We start from the raw sequence: 23908 nt of genomic DNA, 5'->3' as shown, positions 1-23908 counted from the left end.
ATCCTCCTCCAGCTAGGGTGCAGTCGTTGATGTGGCCACCCCTGCTGGACGTCCGACTCCCGACTGTGGCAGGGATCTGTTGTCCACCAGCCTGGCCGCACGGTCGGAGGCAGCTCCACAGGGCACCCAGGTGACACATGGGTGGGAAGATGGCATGGAGGACGACTGGGGCATAGGGGGTTCTGTGGAGAAGGGGGTCGCAACAAGGTCCAGGAAACGGAGGAATCCAGCCCTGGTGAGCTGTCCCAGTGGGTCAACGCGGTCAACGAGCCATGCGAGAAGACGTGCAGACTCATCATGAAAAGACTGCAGGTCAGCTCGCATTGCCCGTTGACGCAACGCCACCCCACCCTGGACAGGCTCAACCTGGTGCAGGATAGCCACATCCGCAGGGAGAGGAAGGCCAGGTGTTGTAAGCCAATCCTCTCCCTGAGAACGGGTCTGGAGGTAGGCATCCCCGCTGGTGCAAGATGATGCAGTGACAGGAGCAGGGACAGGATTGCACCCAGGCACCTCCGCGGCGGCCTGTGCTGCCTCCTGTCCTGCACTTCACCACTAGCACCAGTGGAATCCCCACTTCCATACCCGGCCACTGTCGCTTGCACGGCCTCCTCCTCCACCAAACCCCCCACCAACCTGGATGACTCCGTGCCATCTTCCTCCATTGGGCCCTGTGGGGTCCCAGCTGCCCCTTCTGCTGCCGAGGAGTCCAACTCCAACCTCCGCCTCTTGGACCTCCCCTCGGCAGCTGCGGCCTGGGACGCGACACCGGAATCCTCACTCCCCGAAGAGATCACAACCTGGGAGGGGATCTGGGCCTTGCGTCTCCGGCTGGTGGTGCGACCCCTGCCGCTGTGCTCCACAGCACCTTCTCCGCCCTCTTCATCAATTGACGCTGCAGACAGGGAGAAAGAAAACACAGGCATCAGGGCACTGTAAAATGGACTCATACACACATGACAGTTATACATGAGTGGCATTGGTAAACCTCAGACATGGCATCACAATCCCCAACACACATGTCATTTCAACTTGCACACATGAGCCATACCACAGACATATTGCAACAGCCAGCACCATCCATTCACATACAACAGCATGAGCAGCCAAAGGTCATCCACACATCAAATGCAACATAGGGAGTACACTACACAAGCACACACAACACCAAACTTGCATGCATGTGTACACCTCTGCCAACTGTCGCAGTGTTTTGATCGACATCCATGTCACACCTGACAATCATTCATCCACATCCTGTGCCATGCAAGCCCACACACACAAGCACCATCCATGTGTCACACATGAGACCCCTCGCATGTGTCACCCTCACGGCCCTGTATACCCCCCCTACTTGGCCACATAAAAATACATGTTCAACCTGCACACTCCTGTCACACCACCACACGCACAGCTTACAATCAGTATGCATGTACACTTACCGCTCGACTCCAGACGGGTCTGCTTCTCAAGGACCTGGATGTGGAGCGCTGGGGATATGCGTTCCAGGACCCTCATCTGATCTTCCGACAAGTGGCCTGAGGGTCCTGGACCTGAAGTCCTCCCAGCGCTTCCTGACACGTTCGTAGTCGCGGACTGCCACCTCCTCCGCGTTGATGGCAGTCACAATGTCCATCCAGATCCGAGTCCGTCCTTCCTTGTCGGCACGCAACCTTCCAAAGAGGGCATCACACTGCCCCAGGACATGCTCCACCAGGACACCAACTTCGGTGGCAGTGAAGCTGGTGCCCCTCTGCCTCCTTGGCCGGTGGTTGCCACTGGTGCCAGATGTTGCAGTGCCCGACATGGGAACCCCAGAGGCAGGAGTGGGTGGGCAACTGGGTCCTGGGTATGGGCTGTGGGGCGATGGAAAAGCATTCGGGAGTCTTCGGTTCCAGCAGGGGTGGTCACAGCAACAGCACCCCTGGCTGATGTGCAGGCAGCAAATGGCAGGGCACGTGGTCAGCAGGCAGTCAGGCAGTAGCAGATGGCAGGTGGGAGCGTGCTCAGGGCTCTGGGGGGCAGTAATTCGGCCTTCTGGGCAGGAGCGTGGTCTTCCGTGTATGAACGTGGGGCCAGCTTGATACAGAGTGATTTTGCACCTGACAATCCAACACGTCTGCGTGTAATTCGAGGAAAGGCCCTTAGCGCGTAAACCCGTCAGCACACTGTACATTCATTGGCCCAAAGGCCACCAGCGTATGCGCGTCTATGAAGTCACATGCACGTTGAATAGGGCACACGTTGGAAATGTTGCGTGTTAAAAAAATGAAAGACACGTCCGAGTGTCAAAGCGTGTAATTGGTGGAAATGGCCTTAGCGCGTACACGCGGAAGTGACAAAGCATGTAATTGGTGGAAATGTCCCTACACGCAGAAGTGACAAAGCGTGTAATTGGTGGAAATGGCCTTAGCGCGTACACGCGGAAGTGACAAAGCGTGTAATTGGTGGAACTGGCCCTACACGCAGAAGTGACAAAGCGTGTAATTAGTGGAAATGGCCTTAGCGCGTACACGCGGAAGTGACAAAGCGTGTAATTGGTGGAAATGGCCCTACATGCAGAAGTAACAAAGCGTGTAATTGGTGGAAATGGCCTTAGCGCGCACACGTGGAAGTGACAAAGCGTGTAATTGGTGGAAATGGCCCTACACGCATAAGTGACAAAGCGTGTATTTGGTGGAAATGGCCCTAGCACCTACACGCCGCGTAAGTGACGCTGGACGTGTGGGCCTGCATAAAAGGTACGTGTAGAACACCTTTTCCTTGTACGTGCTTTTCGTGGAGAGCGAGTGGGTGAATTCTGTACTTCTTGTCGTTTCACACGCGATTTACTTCACAGCGTTTCAAGTTCGTACTCCCTGTTACCTCTGACAGCTTTTTCTCTTTTTCTGGTTTTCCTGGGCCTGTTCCCTCAAACAGTGTTCCATTCTACTGTTGTCCTGTCTCCTCAGACAGCGTACAAATCTTCTTTTGGCGGGGGTGTTGCCAACCAAACGCGCTTCTTTTTCACGCTCTTTTTCCTGGCAGACGGTGAGTCACGCACGTATCTAACATCTGTGCTTGCCCGGTGTGTAGCCTACCCCTTCAAAGGTCATTCTAGGCTGCGTGTTACACGCATACGTTCATTCTTGTGTTACTGGGTGCCACAGCGTAGTGCAGGGTTTTTTTCCGCACAAGTGGTCTAGGAGGGGTTGCGTGCACGTCATCTCCCTTTTTTGGGCTTCCTGTGCGTTGCGTGACCCGTCATCTTTCCCCAGGGGTCACATTCAGCCTTGCTAGAGCACTAGGGTACAATTACCATCTGGTACCCAACCCCTTTGACCCCCAATTGCCCAGGACAATAGTTTACAGCCACTCCCATATGCACATTAACATCAGTGCCATGGTTGGGAGGCGAGGATTCCGTAAGGGTGGCAAAGGTGGACGAGCCACAAGTGGTGGCAGTGGTGGATCCGGTAGGGGACGTGGTCGTTACTTGCAGGGTGACCCTGTCCCCCCATGTGTGGAGGACCAGTCAAGGGAACCCATAATCCCCCCCCCCTGGTTGAGGCTGATGTGGCTGACACCATCCATGCTCAGCCCTTGTTGGACCAGCCCATTGTGGCACCAGACCTGGCTGACTCCATGGCTGACTTCCAGGTCAGCAGGCCTATGACACGTGCGCTGGTGCACGTTGATGTCATCAGGCCATGTGGATCAGGGGCAGCAAGGTCATCTGCTGCCCCAAGTAGGCAGGGTGGAGAGGCTGCAGGGGCAGCTGCGGCTCCATCCACCCCAGCTCTCACACACCCAGCCAGGACAGTGTCGGTCCTAGTCCATCCTGCTGACATTCCCCCTGACACCATTACACTTGAGCCAATGCCTGCACCAACTCCCGTGCTGAGTGTGCAATCCCACACTCCTGATACAGAGTCCACCAGGGCTCCTGCCCCTAGTGTCCAGAGTGGCGCAGGACACTCAGGATCACCACCACCTTCCAAGCGGAAGAGGAAGAGTGCTCGTCCGGCACAGGCTGATGCCCCAGACACGGCTACACAGTCCGGCCCATCGAGGAAGCCCAGCTTCATGGATGCCGAACTGAATGCACTTGTCGAGTATGTGTCCGCACATGATAACGAGATGGTCATTGTTGCAGGATCCAAGACCACACCTGCACAACGCCAGGCACACTGGCAGACCGTTGCGGACATCGTAAGTGCCCTTGGAATCGTGAGGCACACAGCCAATGATTGCTATAAGCGCTGGAATGACCTAAAGCGCAGGGCAAAGAATAAGCTGGCCTCAAGTAATGCCGCAACTCTAGTGACTGGAGGTGGGTCTCCAGTAGAAGACATGGAACTCACTCCACATGAGTCAGTCGCTGGGACCTATGTCACGGAGGAACAGATCCAAGGCGTGGGAGATCTGCCTGATTATGAGGCATTGTCCGGTGAGTGCACATGCATGTCTGTGTCATCCATGTGCATGGTGTGTGTGTGAGGGCTTCTGTTTGTGTGCCAGGTGAGGGTGTGTGCACCTGAGTCGTTTGGGTCACCCATGTGCTTCGTGCAATACATTCTGCGCAGCAGCATTTGGCCATAGCAGTATCCCTTCTGCCAACAGTAGACATCTAGGCCAACAGCACGCCAGTTGCCCTTGAAGTGTCACCTTGCCACAACATTGTTGCTTATTTTTCTCTGTTCATTCATGCAGATTGTTTGCATTCCACCACTTTTACTAGGCATTTCTCAGTCTCCTGTAGTCACATGTCTGACATGGTTATGGTAAAGTGGAGTGACTTTGTTACCTGGATATCATTTGTTCACACATGTCCCGGTGCAATCAGACCATTTTGGACTGGCAGCTCCAGGTGAAAAATCAGACCTGTTTGAATTAGAAAAGCTATTACATGCGGGAACTGGACTGAATGAATAAGTGCTGCCCTCCTCTCTATCTTCACTCAATAGCAATGATACATGCCATCTGTGTGATGGCATGTGTATTTCACCTGGCAATCACAGGCCAATGTGTGATGCCACTGCCAGGCAGCATGCAGAAAATGTGTTCATCTTCCATCTTGGTTTCATCAGTGTGTGCCATTTTCCTGCCCTTAATACGCAGTGAGGGTGCATGCATGGGAGGGTTTTAGTCATGTGGGACATGTGTCAATCAAGTACTGGTTCTCTTGCCTCTCAGCCCTCATTGTGTGCCATGGTGCTAATGCCTGTTTCCATTTGTTTTCTTTTATGTCTTTGCAGGGGAAGACGCACCTGATACTGCTGGGGTTGTGGAGATGGTGTAGACCCGGGAGGGGTTCGAGGGCCGACAGACCACCAGTGAGGGACGTGGTGTGGTGGTGGGTGAGAACCCACAACTGCTGCAGGTCGTGCTCTCAAGGGGTGTCTCTGGCTGCACCTCCCCCGAGCTGTACTCAGGTGTTGATTCGGATGATGAGACTTAGGTGCCGTCGCAGGTGAGTGTTCCTGGGAGGGATTCTGTTCTGTCCCACCCACTTGCACCAGGGTCAGAACCCTCAATGGATATGTCAGTGTTGGCAGCTACGCCTTTGGTGGTTACGGATGCAGGGTCACACTCCGCGACATCTGATCCTGTTCCTGGGCCAGCAGATCAGAGGGGGAATGCAGTCCTGCAGCCTCAGGCAGTGCCGGCACAGCAAGGCGCAGTTCGCCTTGCCCCAGACAGGTGTGGTGCCCGCCGACGTGGTGGCCGTACGCCACCCGGCAATACCGCATGGGAGCAATCCATTTACGGTATGGCAACCCAACAGGCTGCATCATCCGAGATGATGGCTCAGGCCATGGATAGGGTGGCCACTTCCATTGTCCCCCCCGAAAGGCTGATGGAGCGACTACAGCAGGCAACCGACTCCATCTGCCAGTCACACAGGGAGGACATGTTGGCGTCCAACAGGGACAGACGGGCGGCACTGGCGACTCTGCAGGAAGCCGACTCCATAGAGTCCCAGGGACACAGGGAAGCCCTGAGGCAGGAGCTCCTTCACCTCAGGATGACTCTTGTTGAGCTTGAGGCTTCAACAAACCGAAGGACAGAACAGCAGCTGGAGCGTCTCACCCGTACGCTCTCAGCTGAGATGCAGGCAACTAGGTCGGAGGTCCGGGCATCCCGTGAGTTGTTGCATGGGGACCTCCGCACACTCATCCTCCAGACCGAGACCTACCACACCCGCATGCTTGCAGCGATGGAGGAACAGACTAGGGCCTTGGGTGGGCGGCCTCCGATAGTGCAACCACCTCCGGATGCAGCTGCACAGGGTGATAATAGCGACAGCAGTGATACTACCACAATAGGGTGGCCGTGTGGGCCATGAGCCCATGGAGGTGTTTTTTTTTTCCCAAGATCCACACAGGTGGGTTTTGGTGTGCACCCTGTCCTCGGACCTCCTGGGTGGCCTCCCCAACCCCCCCGGGCCCATTAATGGCCATTTTTGATTTTTTTTTTCCTTTATTTTTTTTTTTTTGGGACAATGTGTTGCCTTCCGTGGCTCCTGTGGGCATACGCTGTATTGTGGCTGAGCACATGCAGGCTTGTCATGTATTTGGTTCAGATGCTTGGGTTTTTGTCACACACACCCCTCCTGCTTCCCGTTTCCATGGGCTTGCAAAGGGTGTGCCCAAGTGACATTGACGTACATGCTGACATTGGACTCCCACTACATGTGTGGGTAGTCTAGTCAATACTGTGTATACATTCCTAGTGCATATTGCTGTTGTGTTGTACACTGCATGTTGCATTGATGTGTAACTCATCATCCGTGTCTACCTCCTAATTTGCAGGTCCTTTCCTCATGTCTACACAAGGCCCTCTACTTTGGAAATGGGGTCCATGTTGGCAGCAGTGCACCTACAACTCTACATGGCGGCAATACTGTACAGTTGGAAGTGGTGGGAGTGCAGGCATTTCCAGGTGGTGAGACTACTAATTCCTTACATTCGTAATGTCATGTTAATGGTAGTTTTGAGGGTCAGTGGCTGATAAGTGTTATTGCTAAATACCTGCTCAAGTGTGTTCTTGGTCCTGCATTACTGTGAGCATTTCAGGTGTCGAGAGTTTCAATTAGGGACACTGTACATTGTGACACTTGTGTCATGTTGTGGGGATTACTTTGTTTACCTGCACATAGCATGACATGGCACGGTGTGTCGTGTGGCGGTGCTGGGGATGGGTTGGGTGACATGGCACTGTCCTCATGTTGCATTTTGCAAGTGGGTATTCATTTTAGCTGCTTGAATGTGTTTTTTCACAAAACTGCATTGGTGGTGTCTGTGTAGGTAGGGATGCACACATTGTAACACTTCCAGGTGAACAATCTCAGGCTGATATGGTTTTGACGGTTGATTCTCCAGACATTCAGGATCAGTGTCAGGTTGAGTCATCATTGATTGTCAGATGGTATGTGCCAGGGCAGTGTGCACTCCACAGGGGTGTGATTTCTAGGTGAAGTAATTAGCCACTAGCTGTGTACGGGCTGCCTCCCCCCGTGCCCTTTCCCCTCCCATGCGCAGCGGCCGTGCATGTGGTTGGGGATGTGGGGCCACCACCATGTCCACGGCCAGGCCCCGGCGTGTTCCAACGTTGTGCAGGACACATGCTGCCACTATGATCCTGCACACTACTGGGGGAGAGTATAACAGCTGCCCGCCAGAACGGTCAAGGGAGCGAAAGCGTGACTTAAGCACTCCGAATGTGCGCTCCACTATGCCCCGGGTTGCAATGTGGGCTGTGTTATATCTTACCTCGGGTGGCGTGGTGGGGTTCCAAATTGGCGTCATCATGTGGGGGCTGAGAGGGTAGGCACTGTCCCCTGTGGAGGTGGTGATTGGTATCATTGGTGGGGTTGTAACCTTGCTCAGTATCTGACATGCATGCATGTGCAGTGGCATTCATACTCACCAATCAGCCATGTATCGCCATGCCGCCCAGCTTCTAGGTCCCGGCTTAGGGTGGACATTCGGTAAATGAAGCTGTCGTGAGTGGACCCGGGATAGTTGGCATATACTGAGGTGATGATTCCCTTGGCATTACATACTACCTGCACGTTGATGGAATGCCAGTGCTTGCGGTTCCTATAGATGTGCTCAGATGCCCTGGGGGGACGTAGAGCCACATGGGTGAAGTCGATGGCACCTAGCACTTTGGGGAATCGTGCCACACCGTAAAAATCCAGGGCGGCAGCATGCCTTTCTGCAGGTGTTCTGGGCAGGTATATGTGCCTGCGGACTGATGGGCGTGCAGTGATGATGTTCAAGACCTGGTGTAGGCACCGTGACTGCGTGGCCTGTGACACCCCACCCACTATGGCACTTGTCCGCTGAAATGATCCAGTGGCTAAGAAGTGCAGTACATTGAGGACCTTCTCCAGGGGGCTGAGTGCTTGGGAGCACAGGGTGGGTGATGTGAGGTCATCCTCCCACTCACTCACCAGGTCCAGTATTATGTGTGGTGGAAACCTGTACCTCCCATACACCTGGTCATCAGGCATCCCGAAAAGGCTGGTTCTGGGTGTGAATATTCTGACCCTGACTATCCTCCTCCTCCTCCTTTGGTAGCCCACGGCCACTGCTGCTAGGAACGGTATATTCATCCTGGCGTCTGAGCTTGTTATTTTGTTTGCGCGCAAATTTATGTGTCGCGGGTCGACGTATGCCTGCTTCCTACTGGCGTACGTGTTTCTATGCGCGTGTTGTAGGCGAGCGTGTGAAACTTCCCGCGCACCCCTGAAATCCAGTACCCAGGCCAATAGCGTGCGGAAATTCCCGCGCACCCCTGAAATCCAGTACCCAGGCCAATAGCGTGTGGAAATTCCCGTGCACCCCGGTATACACGTGCGCTGATGTACTCGCGTGTGTAAGTGCCCACGCACCCCTGAAATACACGTACATAGGCCAATCGCGTGTACGCGCACTTTTGTCCAATTACATGCGATGACACTCTGACGTGCAGTCTTTTCACGTGTGCTCCGTCATCACGTGCTATGAGGGAAACACCCGTGCGGGTCACGTCACAGACGCGCTTACGCGCTGAGGGCCTTTGGTCCAATAGAATCGCGTATGCGTGCTGACGCGCTTACACGCTAAGGGCCTTTCCTCGAATTTCACGCTGACGTGCAGGATTTTCACGTGCCAAATCACTCCGTATCAAGCTGGCCACGCGAAAACACGTCGAAGACCACGCGCCTGCCCAGAAGGCCGGATTACTGCCCCCCAGTGCCCCGAGCAGCCTCCCACGTGCCTTCTGCTGCTGCTGCCTGTCTGCCTGCCTGCCTGCCTGCTGCCACCGTGCCCTGCCATTTGGTGCCTGCACATCAGCCATCTGCAGGGGTCCAGTTGCTGTGTCCACCCCTGCTGGAACTGAAGACTCCCGACTTAGATAACATCGCTCCACAGCCCAGCCCCAGGACCCAGTTGCCCATCCACCCCTGCCTCTGGGGTTGCCATGTCGGGCACTTCCACATCTGGCACCAGTGGCAACCCCAGGCCAGAGGGGCAGAGGGGCACCAGCTTCACTGCCACCGAAGTTGGTGTCCTGGTGGAGCATGTCCTGGGGCAGTATGATGCCCTCTTTGGATCGTCCCACGCCAGCAAGGAAGGACGGGAGAGGATCTGAGCCGACTGTGTGGTTGCCATCAACGCGGAGGGGGCGGCAACCCGCGACGTCCAGAAGATCAAGAAGCGCTGGGAGGACTTGAGGTCCAGGACCCTCGTGAAGGCCCGGCGCCTCGTGGAGGGGGGCCGGGGCCGCATGAGTTCCATCCAGATGAGGGTCCTGGAACGCGTACGCCCAGCGCTCCACGCCCAGATCCTTGAGAGGGTGACCCGTCTGGAGTTGAGCGGTAAGTGTCCAAGTATTGCTGTGTGAGACAGGGCATGTTGCGGTGTGCTGGTTGTCTGATACTTGCCTGTATGTGTGACATACGCCATGTATGCATGTATGTGTGCAGGGACATCATGGTAATGCATGTGCGACCAGTGATGTGTGAACCACATGGTTGTTGCATGTGTTTAAATGCCACATGGGGAGCCCTATGCAGATTTTACACATGAGAGCATGCCAGTCTCTGTTCCTGGACATGGGTGGGGGTGAGGGATGGGTGCTGATGCCAGGTACATATATGGTAGCCATGTCTGTGTGCCTGACCTGCGTGTCTGTGACTTGTGAATGCCATGGATGCATGACACATGTGTGTGACAATGCACAGATTCACTGATGCAGCCTAGTTACCATTGTATCCGCTGTGTTTGGGGTGTATGAGGCCAGATGGATGTGACTGAGGTGAAGTGTGTGCATGTGATAGGCATGATCCATGATGCATGTGAGTTCCATATCATTGTATGTTTCAAGAGTCCATTGGACATGTATGGAAATGTCCATGGCATGCACCATGCCTGTTACTGTGTGTGTTTTGCCTGGACTGACCCATGTGTTGTGGAGGGACATGATGGAAGTGTACTTTGACAGTGGTACTCATCTGCTATTGCTTCCTGTCTAGGGGACCATTGTACAGTACCCTGATGCTTGTGTTCTATGTCTCCCTCTACGCAGCGGCTAGTGAAGAAGAGGGCGGAGACGGCGCTGTGGAGCAGGGTGGCGGGGATGCCCCCACGGCGGCAGCGGAAGGGGTGGGTGAGCCCCCACAGGGGCCTGCTACGGCGGAAGATGGTGAGGAGCCATCCAGGTTGGTGGTTTCCACGGAGGAAGAGGAGGCCGCCACTGAGGCACACATGGGGCCTGGTGGGGGCATCCCTGCTGGTGCAAGTGGTGCAGTCCAGGGGCAGGGGCAGGAGGCAGCACAGGTCACCATGGAGGTGCCTGTGCACGTCGCTGTCCCTGACCCTGTGAGTGCACCACCATGCACCAGCAGGGATGCCCCGTCCGAGGCCCGTCCGCAGGTAGAGTGGATGTCCATGTCACCTGACTCCCCTCCACCTGCGGACGAGGGGACCCGTGTCCGTATGGAGAAGGTCCTGATTGGGGTCGCGATGCGCGCGGGTGCAATTCGTGATGACGTGCGTGCTTCCCGGGAGGAGCACGCACATCATCACGAAGAGCACCGTGCAGACGTGGCCCAATTGGGATCTTCCATGTTCGGGGGTTTCCTGCATGTGTCGGCCAATCTGGCGGCCCTCTCCTCCTCTGTGGAGGCTATACGCCGGTCGTTCTCCTTGCCGTCTTCCGGCCCAGATGCCACCAGGGCCCCCTGCGGACCTGCCCTGACCAATGCAGCCAGCTCGGTGGGGATCCCATCCCTGCCACAGTCGGGAGTCGGAGGTCCAGCAGGGGTGGACACCACAGCAACTGTACCCCAGCAGATGGAGGATGTGCCGGCATCATCAGGCAGGGCACGTGCACGACGGCGTCGGTGGATTCCATCAGCCTGGATGCCGTCGTGCTGGCAGAGGCAGTTGCGTCGGAGGCAGCAGCAGAGTCAACGTGGGAGGCATCATGGCTCGGGGCCATCAACATCAGAGGGGCAGGCATCGGCCGGAGGGCAGGAGGACCCAGGACAGGAAGTGTCTTCAGTGTGGCTGCGGTTGGACCAGCAGATAGGTGTGGAGCGGCGGCGGGCAGAAGAGGCGCGGCTCACGATGGTCAGGGCGGAGAACTCCATGCGGAGGGCCCTGAGGCGGGCCGAGTGCCTCGAGGCAATCCGCAGGGGGTTGGAGGAGCAGATGGCGTCGTCCCTGCGGACCCTCGGGGCCATGGAACAGGACCGCCTCCGGGACATAGACAAGGAGTTTGATGATGCCCTGGCCCGGAACACCACGGAGTGAGCCGCTGGACTTGCCCGCCGCCTTTGTATATAGTTCTTTAGTTTTAGGTTTCATTTGTTTCTTCTTATGATTTGGAGTCGACGGACACTGCTCCACTTTTTGTATATAGTTGCATTTTAGTTAGGGTTTTTTGTAGGTTTCCTTTGTTCAGTTGGGCTCATGGACCCTTGGATGTTTTGTACATAGTTCTTCATTGGATTGTTTTATTTTTTTATTTTTGATTTATTCTCCATGGAGCAATGGCCTTTGCATTTATTTTTATCTCTCGGATTGATTGAATTTTTCATGTGACTTTGAACAACATTTTTTTGGATTTGGATTTGTAGTTTTGATTTTTTTGGACGGACATGCAGCTTATCTTTCATTCATTGCCATTGTAGTTTGTTTAATTTCATTTGCTTTCAATTTTTTTTAATACAATTTTGTTTTCATACTTCACTGTGTGGTATCATCTCATTGGTTTCATGCATGTCATGTTGGGTGTTTTCCCATTCATTTGCAACCATTGTGTGTGACGGACATGGGTTCATTTGCTTTATGAACAATGGGGATGTAACATGTAATTTCCATTTCCATGTGGGTGAATGGGTTACTTGGTAGGGCCTTTTGGCTGTGGAGGCTGACCATAACGCAAATGATTGGGGATTGTGAGGACCTGGGTGCAGGGGGACATGAGTGGGGGCCTGGTGGAGGGTGCCCCTGGATGCTGGGGGGTGGGGGTGGTGGGGGACATGAGTGGGGGCCTGGTGGAGGGTGCCCCTGGATGCTGGGGGGTAGGGGTCCAGGGGGACATGAGTGGGGGCCTGGTGGAGGGTGCCCCTGCACTGCTGGGGGGGTGGGGGTGGTGGGAGACATGAGTTGGACATGAGTGGGGGCCTGGTGGGGGCTGCCCATGGTGGCTGGGGGGTGGGGGTGGTGGTAGACATGGGTGGGAGCCTGGTGGAGGCTGCCCCATGACTGCTGGGGGGTGGGGGTGCAAGGGGACATGAGTGGGGGCCTGGTGGAGGCTGCCCCTGCACTGCTGGGGGGTGGGGGTGGTGGGAGACATGAGTGGGGGCCTGGTGGAGGCTGCCCCTGGTGGCTGGGGGGTGGGGGTGGTGGGAGACATGAGTGGGGGCCTGGTGGAGGGTGCCCCTGCACTGCTGGGGGGTGGGGGTGCAGGGGGACATGAGTGGGGGCCTGGTGGAGGGTGCCCCTGGATGCTGGGGGGTGGGGGTGCAGGGGGACATGAGTGGGGGCCTGGTGGAGGCTGCCCCATGACTGCTGGGGGGTGGGGGTGCAAGGGGACATGAGTGGGCGCCTGGTGGAGGCTGCCCCTGAATGCTGGGGGGTGAGGGTGGTGGGAGGCATGAGTGGGGGCCTGGTGGAGGGTGCCCCTGGATGCTGGAGGGTGCGGGTGGTGTTAGACATGTGTGGGGGCCTGGTGGAGGCTGCCCCTGGTGGCTGGGGGGTGGGGGTGGTGGGAGACATGAGTGGGGGCCTGGTGGAGGGTGCCCCTGCACTGCTGGGAGGTGGGGGTGCAGGGGGGCATGAGTGGGGGCCTGGTGGAGGGTGCCCCTGGATGCTGGGGGGTGGGGGTGGGTGGGAGACATGAGTGGGGGCCTGGCGGAGGCTGCCCATGGTGGGTGGGGGTGGGGGTGGTGGGAGACATGGGTGGGGGCCTGGTGGAGGGTGCCCCTGGATGCTGGGGGGTGGGGGTGGTGGGAGACATGAGTGGGGGCCTGGTGGAGGGTGCCCCTGCACTGCTGGGGGGTGGGGGTGGTGGGAGACATGAGTGGGGGCCTGGTGGAGGGTGCCCCTGGATGCTTGGGGGTGGGGGTGGTGGGAGACATGAGTGGGGGCCTGGTGGAGGCTGCCCCTGTACTGCTGGGGGGTGGGGGTGGTGGGAGCCATGAGTGGGGGCCTGGTGGAGGCTGCCTCTGGTGGCTGGGGGGAGGGGGTGGTGGGAGACATGAGTGGGGGCCTGGTGGAGCGTCCCCCTTCACTGCTGGGGGGTGGGGGTGCTGGGGGACATGAGTGGGGGCCTGGTGGAGGCTGCCCCTGCACTGCTGGGGGGTGGGGGTGGTGGGAGACATGAGTGGGGGCCTGGTGGAGGGTGCCCCTGGATGCTGGGGGGTGGGGGTGGTGGGAGACATGAGTGGGGGCCTGTTGGAGGCTTCCCCTGCACTGCTGGGGGGTGGGGGTGGTGGGAGACATGAGTGGGGGCCTGGTGGAGGCTGCCCCTGGTGGCTGGGGGGTGGGGGTGGTGGGAGACATGAGTGGGGGCCTGGTGGAGGGGTGGGGGTGCAGGGGGACTTGAGTGGGGGCCTGGTGGAGGGTGCCCCTGGATGCTGGGGGGTGGGGGTGGTGGGAGACATGAGTGGGGGCCTGGTGGAGGCTGCCCCTGCACTGCTGGGGGGTGGGGGTGGTGGGAGACATGAGTGGGGGACTGGTGGAGGCTGCCCCTGGTGGCTGGGGGGTGGGGGTGGTGGGAGACATGAGTGGGGGCCTGGTGGAGGCTGCCCCTGCACTGCTGGGGGGTGGGGGTGGTGGGAGACATGAGTGGGGGCCTGGTGGAGGGTGCCTCTGGTGGCTGGGGGGTGGGGGTGGTGTGAGACATGAGTGGGGGCCTGGTGGAGGGTGCCCCTGCACTGCTGGGCAGTGGGGGTGCAGAGGGACATGAGTGGGGGCCTGGTAGAGGGTGCCCCTGGATGCTGGGGGGTGCGGGTGGTGGGAGACATGAGTGGGGGCCTGGTGGAGGCTGCTCCTGCACTGCTGGGGGGAGGGGGTGGTGGGAGACATGAGTGGGGGCCTGGTGGAGGGTGCCCCTGGATGCTGGGGGGTGGGGATGGTGGGAGACATGAGTGGGGGCCTGGTGGAGGCTGCCCCTGCACTGCTGGGGGGTGGGGGGAGACATGAGTGGGTGCCTGGTGGAGGCTGCCCCTGGTGGCTGGGGGGTGGGGGTGGTGGGAGACATGAGTGGGGGCCTGTTGGAGGGTGCCCCTGCACTGCTGGGGGGTGGGGGTGCAGGGGGAAATGAGTGGGGGACTGGTGGAGGGTGCCCCTGGATGCTGGGGGTGGGGGTGGTGGGAGACATGAGTGGGGGCCTGGTGGAGGCTGCCCCTGCACTGCTGGGGGGTGGGGGTGGTGGGAGACATGAGTGGGGGCCTGGTGGAGGCTGCCCCTGGTGGCTGGGGGTGGGGATGGTGGGAGACATGAGTGGGGGCCTGGTGGAGGCTGCCCCTGCACTGCTGGGGGGTGGGGGTGGTGGGAGACATGAGTGGGGGCCTGGTGGAGGGTGCCCCTGGTGGCTGGGGGGTGGGGGTGGTGTGAGACATGAGTGGGGGCCTGGTGGAGGGTGCCCCTGCACTGCTGGGGGGTGGGGGTGCAGGGGGGCATGAGTGGGGGCCTGGTAGAGGGTGCCCCTGGAAGCTGGGGGGTGGGGGTGGTGGGAGACATGAGTGGGGGACTGGTGGAGGGTGCCCCTGGATGCTGGGGGGTGGGGGTGGTGGGAGACATGAGTGGGGGCCTGGTGGAGGCTGCCCCTGCACTGCTGGGGGGTGGGGGTGGTGGGAGCCATGAGTGGGGGCCTGGTGGAGGCTGCCTCTGGTGGCTGGGGGGAGGGGGTGGTGGGAGACATGAGTGGGGGCCTGGTGGAGCGTCCCCCTTCACTGCTGGGGGGTGGGGGTGCTGGGGGACATGAGTGGGGGCCTGGTGGAGGGTGCCCCTGGATGCTGGGGGGTGGGGGTGGTGGGAGACATGAGTGGGGGCCTGGTGGAGGCTGCCCCTGCACTGCTGGGGGGTGGGGGTGGTGGGAGACATGAGTGGGGGCCTGGTGGAGGGTGCCCCTGGATGCTGGGGGGTGGGGGTGGTGGGAGACATGAGTGGGGGCCTGGTGGAGGCTGCCCCTGCACTGCTGGGGGGTGGGGGTGGTGGGAGACATGAGTGGGGGCCTGGTGGAGGCTGCCCCTGGTGGCTGGTGGGTGGGGGTGGTGGGAGACATGAGTGGGGGCCTGGTGGAGGGGTGGGGGTGCAGGGGGACTTGAGTGGGGGCCTGGTGGAGGGTGCCCCTGGATGCTGGGGGGTGGGGGTGGTGGGAGACATGAGTGGGGGCCTGGTGGAGGCTGCCCCTGCACTGCTGGGGGGTGGGGGTGGTGGGAGACATGAGTGGGGGCCTGGTGGAGGCTGCCCCTGGTGGCTGGGGGGTGGGGGTGGTGGGAGACATGAGTGGGGGCCTGGTGGAGGCTGCCCCTGCACTGCTGGGGGGTGGGGGTGGTGGGAGACATGAGTGGGGGCCTGGTGGAGGGTGCCTCTGGTGGCTGGGGGGTGGGGGTGGTGTGAGACATGAGTGGGGGCCTGGTGGAGGGTGCCCCTGCACTGCTGGGTGGTGGGGGTGCAGAGGGACATGAGTGGGGGCCTGGTAGAGGGTGCCCCTGGATGCTGGGGGGTGCGGGTGGTGGGAGACATGAGTGGGGGCCTTGTGGAGGCTGCCCCTGCACTGCTGGGGGGTGGGGGTGGTGGGAGACATGAGTGGGGGCCTGGTGGAGGGTGCCCCTGGATGCTGGGGGGTGGGGATGGTGGGAGACATGAGTGGGGGCCTGGTGGAGGCTGCCCCTGCACTGCTGGGGGTGGGGGTGGTGGGAGACATGAGTGGGGGCCTGGTGGAGGCTGCCCCTGGTGGCTGGGGGGTGGGGGTGGTGGGAGACATGAGTGGGGGCCTGTTGGAGGGTGCCCCTGCACTGCTGGGGGGTGGGGGTGCAGGGGGACATGAGTGGGGGACTGGTGGAGGGTGCCCCTGGATGCTGGGGGGTGGGGGTGGTGGGAGACATGAGTGGGGGCCTGGTGGAGGCTGCCCCTGCACTGCTGGGGGGTGGGGGTGGTGGGAGACATGAGTGGGGGCCTGGTGGAGGCTGCCCCTGGTGGCTGGGGCAGGGGATGGTGGGAGACATGAGTGGGGGCCTGGTGGAGGCTGCCCCTGCACTGCTGGGGGGTGGGGGTGGTGGGAGACATGAGTGGGGGCCTGGTGGAGGGTGCCCCTGGTGGCTGGGGGGTGGGGGTGGTGTGAGACATGAGTGGGGGCCTGGTGGAGGGTGCCCCTGCACTGCTGGGGGGTGGGGGTGCAAGGGGGCATGAGTGGGGGCCTGGTAGAGGGTGCCCCTGGATGCTGGGGGGTGGGGGTGCAGGGGGACATGAGTGGGGGCCTGGTGGAGGGTGCCCCTTGTTAGGGAGAATTCTCTGTTTAGGCTGAATTTCCTAACCTAGTGAGTCCGCCAGCAGCTTTGCTGGATTTCTGGAGTTGTTTTTTTTCATCCTGCCAAGAGTGAGTCTCTTTTCTCCCACTCTTGGACGGGTATGTGTGTAATTCCTTTGAAATGTCAATGTGTTCGATGGGCTATGGAGTCTTTTACTCCATAGGGTCTCATATGTTTTGCTATGTGTGTTACACCGCACCCTACGTGTCGTAACACGTGGGTGCCCTAGCGGGTCCCCCACCATAGACTCCATACCCGGGGACTGACTACTGTCTCCCCGGGCATGTAAAGTCACCATTGGCTTTACTAGACCTAAATTTACTAACAAAACTAGTATCAACCATCTTATTGTGGACGTACTAGTAGGGGTAATTCGATTACTCCTGGATCTGTTACTCGAGGGGGCACTGTCCCGTCCCCCCTCGTCGAGTTTTGGCTGGTGGTAGTGGAAACTACTTGTTATGTTCGATCCCGAACATAACCCTATGGGATTCGTCCCATTGTTGGAGATTGATACTTTTTCTCATTTATCTCTGACGTACCACCGATCTACTTATCTTAAATAAGTTTTATCGAGTGGTATTTTATGCCAGAACTCGGTTTTAAAATGGCGTCTGTGTTCGTCTCTGTGACTCCTAAACCAAAGGTTGAGTCCTTTTGTTCCACTTTTGGCGGGCCTCTGTACAAAGACCCTCCAAAGTGGTGCCATTCTGTCTGGGTTACCTCAGGGGTGTGGGAGGGGGTTTAGGCACCCTGGACCGAGTTGCCTTGCCAACTCAGGTCGCACTCTGGAGTGATTGGCCCAGCTGGTGAGCCTTCCCGCTCACCACTTAGCATGTGTTGATTGACAGCTAGGCTGAATGAATGGGGGTCTTCTGCATAAAAGCAGGGCTTTTGGGACTGGATCTTCAGAAGTCGCTACAGGACATAAGAATCCTACGAGGTTAACGCTGAGCCGACCTGCAACGACGACACCTCTGGTGGAGCCCTGCTGAGCCGACTCACCACTTCCCGACGACAGAGGAGATCTCCCTGCCGGAGAGTCTCTTCCCCTGACTGGTGGGAACAACCAGTCCCCTTCGCTTTTTATTCGCCTCAGGACGCAGTGGTCAAATTGCCCGTGCAGAGCACCTCGGCAACCGGATTGCCCCCGCCGGAGCTGCCCTCCACAACAAGGTACCGTGTCCGCCTGGCTTCCCTTTCGTTCGGTTCAAGTGAGGTGTCTTAATCCTCTCCGTTCCGCTGGGTCGCCTCCAAGCTTTGCTCATTCTTTGTTCTGAACTGGTTCAACCTGCCGATAACAATTTGCTACAAAGACTTGAATGCATCTCCACTAGAGACTTTTTGGGACATCGCGCCTTGCCTCTCTCCGAGTGGGCCTGGCCTCTGAACTTTACGATCTATTGTGATTCTTGCCTTCCTGCCTTGCATTTTATCTGCATAGGATTGAACTGTGTTGATTTCATAACCTGCTTATCTTTTTCTCTCCCGTCCTAACTAATATTCGAGTGTCATCTAGGTTGAGGTATACACCTCTGTCTGGAAATAAGTGGTACCGGTAGAACCTAGAGTTGTCGATATTTTGCTAGGGGGATTGATCGTTTTCTACTTCGTAGATTAATGGTGTTTGATTTGTTTGCCGTGATTTGCTTTAGTGTTTTCCATAGAGGTTGTGTTATAAATAAATACCTCACTATCTTTACACTAAGCCTCGTTGCGTGTTTGCTTGTCTTGCTGTGAAGAATTGCCCTATGTTGTATACTCCACATACTGCTCAACTTTTCTTGAGAGAAATCTGACTGCTCAGCCACAGCTACCAAGTGAATCTGTGTGGTACAGACTGCTACCAAGTGGGTTCACCGCCAACGCCTGTAGTCCTAAATCTTTTGCAGTGGTCCCAGAGGGAACTGCACAGGTTTCCGCCTAACACTGGTGTACAGCGGAGGGATTTGTATCAAGTATACAGTTTAGAGTGCTTTTTGAGGCTGTAGGATAACTAACCACAAAGCTTAGCACTAAAAAGCAACTTTCACAAACATATCTAGGATGGAAACTTACAGTCAAGAATCCTTGTCAGGTGAAAATACTGAGAGTTTGCGAGCTCTCTGTAGGCAAGAGAATCTTTCTGTAAGAGGCAAGAAGTTAGAACTAATAGAGAGATTGCTGGCGAACCAAAGTCTGGCTACTGGTTCAGAGGAACCACTCTCCCCAGCGAATGTAGACGACAGTAATGGTGTTGATCTGAATCGTAATTCTGATAATAGCGATGAAGAGGCTGACGAGGACGGAGAGGCTAACGAAACTGTCTCCCCCGCTCCTCTACCTGCCTTACCAGCTGTGCCTACGGGGCCCATACCAGGTCCCACAAGTAACCCTGCTTATTTTGAACTTGAAAAAAAGAAGCTCGAATTAGAATATAAACGGTTCTTGGCTCAATCTGAACGAAACCAAGAGCTCGAGTTCAGACGGATGAATGCCCAGGCTGACTCAGAGAAATAGAACTTAATCACGAGTGAGAAATGAAAAAGTTGTCTATGGAAAATGCTTCTCTCTCCTCTGGTTCCTCTAGGAGCTCCAGTCCCAAAAGACCCCGGATGCCGAAGGAATTAGTGGGTATGTATGAACCGAGATTGCATGTGTTGGATTGGTTGAAACTGTTTGAATACAATCATGGGCTCCAGGACATCATCGGGAATGCGTTGCTTCCCTGGTTGTTCTCTAGGCTCCCTCCTGTTGCGACTGATGTGGTAATGGAGTTGGGGGAGGCGGATAAGACGGATTACGAAAGTGTGAAACTAGCTTTGATAGCTAGATTCGGGAAGACCCCTTCCCAGTATTTTAAGAGGTTTAGAACCCTCAAAAAGCATGATGGTAACCCTTGGGCTACCTGGGTGAGTGAAGGGTTGAAAAACTTAGAGGGATGGATTAAGGGTTACAAAGTGAACACTTATGAGGGTATGAGAAATCTTTTTATGTTGGAGTCTATTTATGATGCCTGTTCTCCTGAGCTCAGACAGCACTTGGCTGATTCGAAGGAATTGGATTCCAGGGCACTAGCTAAGGCTGCTGACTTGTGGGTTGCCAACAGGGCTACTCATAAGGATTCTGGGGCAACTCAGAAAAAGGATGAGGGAAAACAGCCTAAAAAAGACTCAAAAGAGAATTCGAATAACTCACATTCCAAAGAGGGCCCCAAACAAAACCAGAAGGGTAAGCCACCGGGAAAACCACAGCAGAATAGTGTGTCTTCTGGTGCTAAACCGGAAGGAGGTCAGAACAAGCCACCATTCCAGAAAGCATTCGGTAAATGCTTTGTTTGTGGCTCGACTGACCACGTGAAAGGAGATGCCAGATGTAAGGGTAAACCTTCAGGGGTCCAGCTTGTCTCCTTAGCCTTCGCTCCAGAGGAGGACGTCCAAATGGCAAGTGGAAACTTTCTACTGCTAGCTGACGAACCCATTGGAGTCTCAGCCAGCGTTTTTTTAGTATCTCTGGGGTTGTGGGAACAACAGAATTTAGATGTCTATAATTCTATCCCCGATAATACTAAAGAGTATTATTATTAGGACAGTGTCCAGGTGAATGGTCAGGAGACTCCTGCCTTTAGGGACTCTGGGGCCAGCTTAACTGTGGTTGATAAATCGTTTTTTCAGGCTGAGGATGTTGCTAAGGCACCCAAACGCCTCACCAAGTTAGCTGGAGGGCCTGTGCAGATGCTTCCCCAATTACCAGTTCTCATCCAGTGTAACGACATGACTGTGAAGATACCTGTCAGCATACAGAGTGAGGTACCAGGACGCCTACTGTTGGGTAACGATTTGAAAACTCTTGGAGTTGTATCGCATACTCCCAGACCTCCTAGTAAACGGTTACTGGAGCTAACCAGACCCGCACGAGAGAGGACCATGCGCGGTACTCTTCCGGAGATGATGAAGAAAGAAATCACTCCTGCTCCACTGGAATTGTCGGCCGCTGTCTCCAAGAAATCAGAAGCGAAGGGGAAACCTAAGACTTCTATCCCGAAACCAGCAGCCAGCATTCCAGTGCAGCCGACACGGACTTCCCCGCGGTTGTCCAACGTCACACCCGTAACTCCACCTCCAGCCGAGGCTGAGAGGGAGGTACAACCCTGCGTGGTAGAATTAGACTCTGAGGAAGAGCTAACGGAAGGCCAGGAACTCATTGGAGATCTGGATCCTGTTGACCATCCTGAGCCGCAGTCTTTACTGGCAGAAGGTGGACCCAGCAGGGCAGACTTCAGTAAGGGACAGAGAGAATGTCCAACTCTGGAAGTTCTTCGCCATCAGGCAGAAGCTCAGGCTGAAGGGCAAGAGCCTGGGAAATACAGGTTGCACTAGGAAGATGGCCTCTTCTACAGTGAACCGACCGAGTCTGCACCTGGAGACTACAAACGCCTTGTAGTACCCCAAGAGAACAGACCACAGTTCTTGCAGTTAGCCCACGAGATTCCTATGGCTGGTCAATTGAGTTTCAAGAAGACTAAGGAAAGGCTCTCGCTCTACTTCTATTGGCCAAAGATGGGGGCCGAAGTAGAAAAACACTGCAGGAGCTGCCACACCTGCCAGATCTCTGGTAAGGATGGATCCAAGAATGTGGCACCGTTAGTGCCTCTCCCGGTTGTGGGAGTCCCATTTGAAAGAGTAGGGATTGACATCGTTGGTCCCCTTGATCCTCCAACCTCCTCAGGGAACAGGTTTATACTTGTTGTAGTAGACCATGCAACTAGGTATCGTGAGGCAATTCCTATGAGGACTGTTACAGCTCCGGCTGTGGCTAAGGCCCTCCTTGGTATTTTTACCAGGGTCAGGTTTCCTAAGGAAGTAATCTCTGACAGGGGGTCAAACTTTATGTCCCACTACATGAAAGCCATGTGGAAAACCTGCAGAGTAACTTACAAGTTCTCAACGGCTTACCACCCACAAACCAATGGGTTGGTAGAACCGTTCAACCGAACCATGAAGAGCATGATAGGTGCTCTAGAGGAACCCCTTAAGCGTAAGTGGGACCTTCTATTGCCATGCCTTCTCTTTGCTTATAGAGAAGTCCCCCAGGAGGGAGTAGGTTACTCTGCCTTCAAACTACTCTATGGTCATCCCGACAAAGGTCCATTGGCCCTGATTAAGGAGGGGTTGGAGAGTGCTCCTTCCCCCAAGCCAGTCAGAGTGACTGACTATGTGATAGGTCTCCGGAGGAGAATGTCGCACATGATGACGGAAGCAAGCGATAACTTGAAAGCTGGACAAGCATTGGTCAAGCACTGGCACGATCAAAAGGCTAACATGGTTGAGTTCGCTCAAGACCAGCTCGTTCTCGTTATGATCCCAACAAGGCAGAGGGCCTTGCAAGATAAGTGGATTGGACCCTACCAAGTAGTGGGTAAACTCGGAGATGTTAACTATCTGGTGGACTTGGCCAATCCCAAGGAGGCTCCGACAGTCTTTCACACCAACCGACTTAAAGCGTATGTCTCACGACCTGATGTAGGAGCGTTGCTTCTAGCATCATCCGAGGAAGAAGAAGAGAGTGAAGCTCTTCCGGATCTCCTCAGAGGCTTACCTTTAGATGAAAAAATTGAAGGAGTGAATCTCTCTTCCAATCTGACTCCCGAGCAACAAGAAGAGTGCAAATCTATGTTGAATCAGTTTGCCTCTCTATTCTCGCTTTCACCAGGCTTGACCCCTTGGGGCCAGCACGACATACTCACTGGTGACTGTCTGCCGGTCAAAAGCAGAGGATACCGCATGTCAGAAAACGTACGAACCCACATCAAAGGTGAGGTCAGCAAGATGCTTGATCTCGGGGTAATAGAGCCCTCTACTAGTCCATGGTCTAGCCCAGTTGTGTTAGTACCAAAGGCCGGATCTAAAGAACTTAGATTCTGCGTGGATTATCGAGCTCTTAATGCAGTCACCACGACTGATGCCCACCCTTTGCCAAGAACAGATGAGTTGGTGGATAAACTTGGCGCCGCCAAGTTCCTAAGCACATTTGACTTGACGTCAGGCTATTGGCAAATAGCCCTGACAGACCATGCCAAGGAGAAAACTGCATGTTCTACCCCCGTTGGCTTATACCAGTTTAAGGTAATGCCTTTCGGACTGAAGAATGCACCTGCTACGTTTCAACGGATGGTAAACCAGGTTCTGAATGGGATGGAGGACTTCTGCATGGCATACTTGGATGACATTGCAGTGTTCAGCAATTCCTGGGAAGAACATGTAATCCACCTGAGAGATGTTTTGCAGGCTCTTGGACGAGCCAATCTGACCATAAAGGCAAGTAAATGCCAAATTGCACAGTGTAAGGTAGTCTATCTTGGGAATGAGATAGGCGGTGGAGAAATAAGGCCTTTGCTCAGTAAGATTGAAGCTGTGCAAAATTGGACAACACCGACTACTCAAACCCAGGTGAGAGCCTTCCTAGGCCTCACTGGGTATTACAGGAATTTCATAGAGAACTATGGGACCATAGCTTCTCCACTGAATGTCATCTCCTCGCCCAAATTTCCTAAAAAGGTTAAATGGAACGAGGAGTGCAATCAGGCTTTTGAAAACCTGAAACAGGCTCTTTGCCAAGCCCCAGTACTCAGAGCTCCTGATTACCGCCAACACTTCATTGTGCAGACAGACGCTTCCAAAGTAGGGATAGGTGCCATACTCAGTCAACTGGATGGGAAAGGTAGGGAGCACCCCGTTTGCTTCATCAGCCGCAAGCTGAAGGATCCTGAAACAAGGTGGGCAACAATCGAAAGAGAGTGCTTTGCTATCGTGTGGGCTCTGAAGAAGTTTAGGCCGTACTTGTATGGTTCAACTTTTGTTATTCAGACTGAGCACCAACCCTTGAGATGGTTAATGCAAATGAAAGGGG

Source organism: Ambystoma mexicanum, chromosome 7p, assembly GCF_040938575.1.
Source record: "Ambystoma mexicanum isolate Mex_15411 chromosome 7p, UKY_AmexF1_1, whole genome shotgun sequence".
Taxonomy (NCBI): domain Eukaryota; kingdom Metazoa; phylum Chordata; class Amphibia; order Caudata; family Ambystomatidae; genus Ambystoma; species Ambystoma mexicanum.
Note: the sequence above shows the minus strand (reverse complement) of the source record.